Below are 9,901 nucleotides of genomic sequence, written 5' to 3'. Positions count from 1 at the left end.
TTTTTTGCTTTCAACAGTTAAAAGTTTTTGATGAACACAAGAGGACATGAATAGTCTATTATATTTACCTAAACATTTACCATTCTGTTGCTTTGCTTCTGCAAGTACAATCATGATCTTTATTTTAAAAACTGAGATATTTTCCTCCTTATAGTATCATAACCTGCCTTTACTCACTAGTAGTATATACTGAACGTCATTCAATGTCATTAAGCAGCCATTTATATCATAGGCTTTACTGCTCGCAAGAATACTTATGCCCATAACAAAGTAAAAGTACTAAAATTAGTTAACATTTGTTTGGGGTCAGATAACCACATTTAATTCTTATAACTGCACTGTGAGATTGTTCATCATTTTATAGATTAAGAAAATAAGAGACAAGAAAATTAAGTACTTTTCCTAAGATTGTACACTTCAAAAGTGACAGGTTTGTATTTTACCCCAATCAGCATTGGCTACAGAGCCCATGAATATTTAAGGTGATAGAGGTTGAGACAGATAGTACTAAATTTCAGCCACAGAAACACACAGTGACATGCATTCAAATGTACAGATCCACTGTCAAAAATTTTAATAGGCTTTTTCCTAGAAAATGGTGTTCGTTGCATATATTTCCAAAGCAAAAGTATTAGTAAATTATTTCTTAATTTCCTTAAAAATAATTTCTGTTTTTAAACTTTTATACAGTGTCCTGTTTATAATATTTAAACAATATATAATTACATCTATATATTTAATTTATGTATTTATTAATATATCATACATAAATTTACATATTAATATTATATTTATAAAATGAAATTACCCTGAATCTCACTTCTGCATGATTCCCACTCTCTGACACAAAGGTGTTCACTATTAACAGGTTGTTGCACATTTGACATATGTGTTTCTTTATAGGTGAATTATTATCATATAGTCACAGGTATACAAAATTCACATATCTTTTTTACACTACTAGAATGATATTATCCTTATTGTTCTGTAACTTTCCTTTTTTGGTCTAAAATAGTATATTTCCAGGTATTCATTTTTATTTCATTAAGTAAATAATTTTAAAATATTTGTTGAACATGTATATTGCTATTTATATGAATTATCTGATTATATATGCATTAGTTATCTGTTGAGGCATAGCATACTCCAAAAATAAAAGCAGCTTAAAGTAACAAACATGTATTATCTTACCATTTTTGTGAATCAGAAACATAGATTTGGCTCAGCTGGGTGCCTCTGGCCTAAAGTCTTTCACAAGGGTACAACAAAGTTATAGCCTGGAGCTACAGTCATCTTAAGCACCAACTGGGTGAGGATCCACTTCTAAATTCACACTAAGCTTTATTGGCAAGCCTCAGGACCTCACTAATTTTTGGGTAGAGACACAATGTTTTTAATTACAATACTATTATAATCTAAAAGTAATATAATTAAATATAAAAATTTAAGCAGTATCCAGGACAGTATCAGTTTCCCAAGGGGAGTAGAGCATTCAGAGTCCTGGTAGCTTCAGGACACAATGAAAATTTTGGAGTAATTCCAGCTTTTATTACTAAGCATGCATTTGCAAAGAGGCTTCCCTGATTTATCTGACCATCTCCTAACTACTATATTCTGATCTGAATGATAAATTTAGTAACACATAACTTGAACGAATATTAAGATTAAAGGAGATACAGGGCACCTGGGTGGCTCAGTCATTTAAGCGTTTGCTTGGGTCATGGTCTCAGGGACCTGATACTAAACCCTGCATTGGGTTCCCTGCTAGGCTGGAAATATGCTTCTCCCTCTCCCACTCCTCCTGCTTGTGTTGCCCCTCTCACTGTGTCTCTCTCTGTCGAATAAATAAATAAAATCTTTTTTAAAAACTAAAGGAGGTGCAATTTAGGATACAACTTGCTTACATTTGTTTTTAAAACATTAATCCTACTCTCCATACAATTTTTCCCCCCCCAGAGGAAACACCTATTCTTCTGATAGCCCCTGCCATCTTAAAAATGTCAGTTTGTATAGTCTTTATGCTCAGCTCTCTTGGCTCCAAGGACAAAATTTCATTTTCCTCCTCTTCCTCCTCCTCTTCTTCATCCTCATCATTATCCTGTTCCTCATCATCATCACCACCAAGATTTGTTGTTGAGGAGTTAGCATCCACAATGGAGTGCAAAATGTCCACTCCATAAATTCAGGTGGCCCATCACCTACATATTAGGTCATTGGATATATGCAATGTTTCTCAACCTTCTTTTATTACTATCATCAGTTTATGGAGACTTTTTAGACATCTTTTTTCCCTAATCATTGCCCCATCTTCAGAATGTAAAATGCTTAATACCAGATATATGGTGCATATCTGTTTATGTACCTTGGTCTTTCTAAGGGCTATGAACCATGAAACTATCTAAGATCTCTTTGCCTCACTAGTCAATTTTCAGATCTTTTGGGATGACATTTTATCTGTTAAGAATGCATGATATAAGGGAGGTCTGGGTGGTTCAATTGGTTAAGCATCTGCCTTTGGCTCAGGTCATGAGCCCAGGATGCTGGGATCAAGCCCCACATCAGGCTCCTTGCTCAGCTGGGAGCCTGCCTCTCCCTCTCTCTGTGCCAGCCATTTCCCCAACTTGAGCTCTCCCTCTCTCTGGGTTAAATAAATAAATAAAATCTTTTTAAAAAATAGAGAATGCATGGTATAATGAGAGCAAGAGCTGGAACCCGTTTTGGCCCTAATTTCCTGTGTGATGCTGGAATACTAGCTTAGTCTTTGTTAGCCTTCCTTTGGTCATCTGTAAAGGGAACTTCATGATGCTTTCCTTACAGTACTGTTGGGAGAAATCATGTACAGAGTATATGGCATGTCATAGAACTTCAACAAATATTAGTCTTCTCAGACTTCTCCCAGAGAAGAAATGCCTTTGACCTAAACCAAACAGCATAACTGCCATAGAGACCACCTAGAAATGTAACATCAAGAAGTAGAATATACATACATTAACCTAATGAATGAAATTCGGGGGTCATTTCTCTTTTGAAGGATATTTCTGGGGATTTGTGGTAAGGGAATATCATCAAACCATCTTTTGATGTTCCTGAATCATTCAGTCACAAGGTCATATACAGTCTCTTAGTTTTCTGCCACAGATAAAGAACTGCTGGGCATGGCATATGATTTTACATGTTCACCCTCTGAGGGCTAGCAGCTCTCCAGAAACCCTAGGATACCTGGGACCCTAAGAGCCAGAACCTCCCTGAGGCTCTTTGTACTAATAATACTCCCTTACTATCCCTTTTTTTTTTAAGATTTTATTTATTCACCTGAGGGAGAATGACTGAGAGAGAGCATGAGAAAGGAGGAGGTCAGAGGGAGAAGCAGACTCCCCAAGGAGCTGGGAGCCCGATGCGGGACTCGATCCTGGAAGTCCAGGATCATGACCTGAGCCGAAGGCAGTTGCTCAGCCAACTGAGCCACACAGGCGCCCCCTTAATATCTCTTTTTAAAGAAAACAAAATTCCTGGCACCCAGGACAGACTTTCTTCCACTAAACTCGGCAGAGTTCCACCAAGTAGTTGTTTCAATCTCTATTCCACCCCCGGCAATGTAATTAAAGTTTTGCTTGCTCCACATCCTCACAAACACTTGGTATTTTCCACCTTTTTCATTTTTGTTCCTCTAGGAGGTATGTGGAAGTATTTCTTGTGGTTTTAATTTTAATTTCTCTGACATGTTAAGCCTCTTAATCTAAATAATCCCCCCCTTTTTTAAATGATTTTATTTTTTTATTTGACACAGATAGAGAGAGAGGACAAGTAGGCAGAGGGAGGGGAAGAAGCAGGCTCTCCACTGAACAGGGAGCCCGGTGCAGGGCTCGATCCAAGGACCCTGATGTGGCGCTCGATCCCAGGACCCTGGGATCATGACCTGAGCAGAAGGAAGCCGCTTAACCAACTGAGCCACCCAGGCACCACTCCCCGCCTTTTTAAAAATTTTCCAAGACCTGGGGCTGGCTTCAGGTGGATCTAGGCAAGCTGGGAATCCAATTTTGCCAATAATTCACCAACTTGGGATGTGGGATTGAAAGAACAGAGTCATATAACTGAAAGACATAATACCAGCCAGGACAATGCTCATTTCTTCTCTAAACTGAACTATGTGGAAAAGATGATTGATAACTGCAGGAGGAGGTACAGGATTTGGTTCTAGATAAACCCAACATTAATGACTCAGATGAGATAGCTTAGCAGCTTGGCAGGAATGAGTCTCTGACTTTTTTCAATTCATTTGAAAGCCTTTGATTGCTTTGACCCCTACAATATGGAATCAGTATCTATTTACATTTGTTTTTCCACAGCATTTCACTTACTGCTGTAGAGGACAGGATATATTTCCTACTGTGTGACTAAGTACCCATTCAATAGCATGTGTGTTTGTGCACATGTGTTTGTGAGAGAGAGAGAAAAGTTAATGAATAAATGTTTTAGACTCTTTTAAGGTTTAAGTGGAAAGGTAAAGGAAGCCAATCAAGTTTAAAATTCTTACACAGATAAAATGTTGGTACATTTATATTAATAAGTATTTATATCCTTACATATTAGCATTTCTATTTTATCAACAGACTAATGGTAATACACATAAATTTTGTCATTCAGTTCTGTTTTATTCCAATAGAGGGTGTTCCTGAACCCAAGTTTGGCTGCCTGTCACTTGAAAGGGCACCTGGGTGGCTCAGTTGGTTAAGCATCTGCCTTCAGCTCAGGTCATGATTCCAGATCCCTGGGATCGAGTCCCATGTCTAGGTCCCTTTTCAGTGAAGTCTGCTTTTCCCTCTCCCTCTGTGCCTCCCCCGACTTGTGCTCTCTCTCTCTCACTCACTCTCTCTCACATAAATAATTAAATAAAATCTTTTTTTAAAAAAAGAAAGAAAATGTAATCATTTTAGTTGCACGATCTCTATGAGACAGTTTTGGCTTGGGTGTCAGACAAACATGAGTTAGAATTCCTAGTATGACTTTTATTAGTCCTGTTTCTTTAAAAATGTCTTTAAAAATGTTTCTTTAAAAATGTACCCAAAAGATGAATTTTTGTTTGTTTGTTTTTGGGGTTTTTTTTTTTTTTGGTTTGTTTTTAATTTATTTATTTTCTGCATAACAGTATTCATTATTTTTTCACTACACCCAGTGCTCCATGCAATCCGTGCCCTCTATAATACCCACCACCTGGTACCACAACCTCCCACCCACCCGTCAATTCAAACCCCTCAGATTGACAGGAGTTAGGGGAAGATGGAAGGGGATGTGAACCATGAGAGACTATGGACTCTAAAAAACAAAAGATGAATTTTTGATTGGAAAGGAATTTGAGCTTTATTCAAAGTCCAGCATACTGGAGAGAAGGTGGACTCTTGTCCAAAAGCCAACTCTGAGGTTTCTGTCTGCCTGAGAGTAGTTAATTTCCAAAGGGAGTGCAGTGACATGCAACATTTATTGATTTCTTGCAGGCTTGATGATGCCAGCTACAAATTTATCTCATTGCTCTGGGGTTGTGTGAAGGAGTCCAATTCTTGTTTCATGATGCGCAGGATTACTCTGTTCTTTCTGCAAAGTATAACAGTCTACAAATGCACAAAAGTGGCTAGTAAAATCATTTGTGTGACCTAAAAAAGAAAAACGTTTTTAAAAATATTTTATTTACTTATTCCAGAGAGAGATAGAGAGAGAGTGGGGTGGGGAGAGGCAGAATGAGAAGGACAAGCAGACTCCATGCTTGGTGTGGAGCCTGACACAGAACTTGATCTCAGGACCCTGATATCATGACCTGAGCTGAAACCAAGAGTCAGACGTTTAACTGACTGAGCCACCCAGATGCCCCAGAAAAGCATTTTGCTAAAAAATTGCTGGGCTAATCAGAAAACCAAGGAGGCTTCAAAGAGGCTTGTTAAACTCTGTGGCCTGAGAAAATTCTGGTTCTTCCCTTCTCTGGCCAGTGGCCTATAAATCTCAAAAAAAAATGTAAATTAGCTCTATTACAGATTCAAAGGCCTTAGGTTAGCAAGGAATGTGTTATCTGGGAGTAAGTTAACCCTTAAGACTGGCTGGAGTGCTGTTACAAGGGCAAGGAATGAGAGAGGGATCTGACACAACATATTTTGATAACTGACAGCAATACATGGCGTTGCCCTGTCTTACAGATGAGAACAGCAATGGGGCAAAGACCCGAATTCCCAGAGCCTATGACGGTTTAGGTAGGACCACCCAGATCCCCTGATTCCCATGCAGTAGTTTGATCAGAAGCTCAATTATTATGCTTGATTCTCTCACGTGAACTTCTTATCCAGGTATTTTTGTCTTCTAGGGGCTCAAAGTCATTTATATACATGCAGTTTAGTACTTCCTGTTGACAACCTAAAACATAAAATAAATTGGAAAGGAAAATAGAAAGCTCAAATGTAAGATTACAGAGCAGAGTATCAGGAAAAATTACAAAAGTGGTTTCTGGCTTGGGTCCTGACATTCTTTTGGCTACTAACTAATCTAACTTTCCTGCGCTTTAGATTCATTATCTTAAACTGAAGTTAGTGGATCAAATAACCTCTGAAACCATTACATTTCCTACAATCATAAATCAGATGAAGGACTTGGCTACTAAGAAGCTTTTGTCATCTATAAGATAACTGAAAATTTCCTGGTGCTAACAGAGAAGGAATGTTTTGCACTACACATTTTAAGAGATTTAAGACCTGATTTGACCCTGTAAACTTTCACAATATGACTCCAGTGTTAGCAAAGTGTATTTAATCATTAAGACACAGTAAACATAGTTGTATGCTAATCATTCATGTAGTCCTAATGTGAGAAGGAGGGCATGAAGTGAGGGGATAAATGACATAAGCTGAAAGCCCCATGTGGCAAATGCTGTACTGGTCACTTTAAATTGGTTATTTCTTTAGCTATTCACAATAATTCTGATAAAAATCAGTGCTCAAATTTTATAAATGAGTGAATCGGTACAAAGATCTTAAGGACATTTTTAAAGAAACAGGATCAATAAAAGGCATACTAGGAATTCTGACTCATGTTTGTCTGACACCCAAGCCAAAACTCTCTCTCTACTACACTGTCTCATAGAGTTCGTGCAACTAAAATGATTACATAACTGCTTTTATCAAGACAATCTTTCTATTTTGATACATACCAAAAGTACTTTATGTTTACTTATTTATCACACAGGATATAAAAGTGCATATTCTCAGTAATTGAGCTCTAATGTTAATTTTAGCTGTTTGATAGAGGATAGTCTTTTTTTTTTTTTTAATTTTCAGCATAAAGTATTCCTTGTTTTGGCACCACACACAGTGTTCCATGCAATCCATGCCCTCTCTAATACCCACCAACTGGTTCCCCCAACCTCTCACCCCCCGCCACTTCAAACCACTCAGATAGTTTTTCAGAGCACATAGTCTCTCAGGGTTCACCTCCCCTTCCAATTTCCCCCAACTCCCTTCTCCTCTCTAACTCCCCTTGTCCTCCATGCTATTTGTTATGCTCCACAAATAAGTGAAACCATATGATAATTGACTCTCTCTGCTTGACTTATTTCACTCAGCATAATCTCTTCCAGCCCTGTCCATGTTGCTACAAAAGTTGGGTATTCATCCTTTCTGATGGAGACATACTACTTCATAGTGTATATGGACCACATCTTCCTTATCCATTCGTCCGTTGAAGGGCATCTTGGTTCTTTCCACAGTTTGGCAACCGTGGCCATAGCTGCTATAAACATTGGGGTACAATGGCCCTTCAATTCACTACATCTGTATCTTTGGGGTAAATACCCAGTAGTGCAATAGGGAAGCTCTATTTCTAATTGCTTGAGGAATCTCCACACTGTTCTCCAAAGAGGCTGCACCAACTTGCATTCCCACCAACAGTGGAAGAGGGTTCCCCTTTCTCCACATCCCCTCCAACACAAGTAGTTTACTGTCTTGCGAATTTTGGCCATTCTAACTGGTGTAGGGTGGTATCTCAATGTGGTTTTAGTTTGAATCTCCCTAATGGCTAGTGATGATGAATATTTTTTCATGTGTCTGATAGCCATTTGTATGTCTTCATTGGAGAAGTGTCTGTTCATATCTTCGGCCAATTTTTTGATATGATTGTCTGTTTTGTCTGTGTTGAGTTTCAGGAGTTCATTATAGATCCTGGATATCAACCTTTTGTCTGTACTGTCATTTGCAAATATCTTCTCCCATTCCGTGGGTTGCCTCTTTGTTTTCTTAACTGTTTCCTTTGCTGTGCAGAAGCTTTTGATTTTGAAGAAGTCCCAAAACTTTATTTTGGCTTTTGCTTCCTTTGCCTTTGGAGACATATCTTGAAAGAAGTTGCTGTAGCTGATATCGAAGAGATTACTGCCTATGTTATCCTCTAGGATTCTGATGGATTCCTGTCTCATGTTGAGGTCTTTTATCCATTTCGAGTTTATCTTTGTGTACGGTGTAAGAGAATGGTTGTGTTTCATTCTTCTACATATAGCTGTCCAGTTTTCCCAGCACCATTTATTGAAGAGACTGTCTTTTTTCCACTGGATATTTTTTTCCGGTTTTTGGAGGTTATTTGACCATAGAGTTGAGGGTCCATATCTGGGCTCTCTACTCTGTTCTATTGGTCTATGTGTCTGTTTTTATGCCAGTACCATGCTGTCTTGGTGATCACAGCTTTGTAGGAAAGCTTGAAATCAGGTAACGCGATACCCCAGTTTTATTTTTGTTTTTCAACATTTCCTTAGCAATTCGGGGTATCTTCTGGTTCCATACAAATTTCTGGATTATTTGCTCCAGCTCTTTGAAAAATACTGGTGGAATTTTGATCAGAATGGCATTAAAAGTATAGATTGCTCTAGGCAGTATAGACATTTTAACAATGTTGATTCTTCTGATCCAAGAGCATGGAATGGTCTTCCATCTTTTTGTGTCTTCTTCAACTTCTTTCATGAGGGTTCTGTAGTTCCTCGAGTACAGATCCTTTACCTCTTTGGTTAGGTTTATTCCCAGGTACCTTATGGTTCCTGGTGCTATAGTAAATGGAATTGATTCTCTAATTTCCCTTTCTGTATTTTCATTGCTAGTGTATAAGAAAGCCACTGATTTCTATATATTGACTTTGTATCCTGCCATGTTTCTGATTTGCTATATGAGTTCTAGTAGTTTGGAGATGGAGTCTTTTGAGTTTTCCATATAAAGAATCATGTCATCTGCAAAGAGAGAGAGTTTGACTTCTTCCTTGCCAATTTGGATACCTTTTATTTCTCTTTGTTGTCTGATTGCTTTTGCTAGGACTTCTAATACTATGTTGAACAAGAGTGGTGAGAGTGGGCATCCTTGTCTTGTTCCTGATCTCAACGGGAAGGCTGCAAGCTTTTTCCCATTGAGGATGATATTTGCTGTGTGTCTTTCATAGATTTGGTGAAGTTCAGGAATGTTCCCTCTATCCCTATACTTTGAAGTGTTTTAATCAGGAACGGATGCTGGATTTTGTCAAATGCTTTTTCTGCATCAATTGAGAGGACCATGTGTTTCTTCTCTCTTCTCTTATTGATTTGTTCTATCACATTGATTGATTTGCAAATGTTGAACCATCCTTGTTTCCCAGGGATGAATCCCACCTGGTCATGGTGGATAATCTTTTTAATGTGCTGTTGGATCCTGTTGGCTAGGATCTTGTTGAGAATATGGGCATCCATATTCATCAGTGATATTGGTCTGAAATTCTCCTTTCTGGTAGGGTCTTTGGCTGGTTTGGGGATCAGGGTAATGCTGGCTTCATAGAAAGAGTCTGGAAGTTTTCCTTCTGCTTCAATTTTTTGAAACAGCTTCAGGAGAATAGGTGTTATGTCTTCTTTGAAAGTTTGGTA

The sequence above is a fragment of the Mustela lutreola genome, chromosome X, assembly GCF_030435805.1.
Source record: "Mustela lutreola isolate mMusLut2 chromosome X, mMusLut2.pri, whole genome shotgun sequence".
NCBI lineage: Eukaryota > Metazoa > Chordata > Mammalia > Carnivora > Mustelidae > Mustela > Mustela lutreola.
This window is presented reverse-complemented; position numbering follows the sequence as displayed.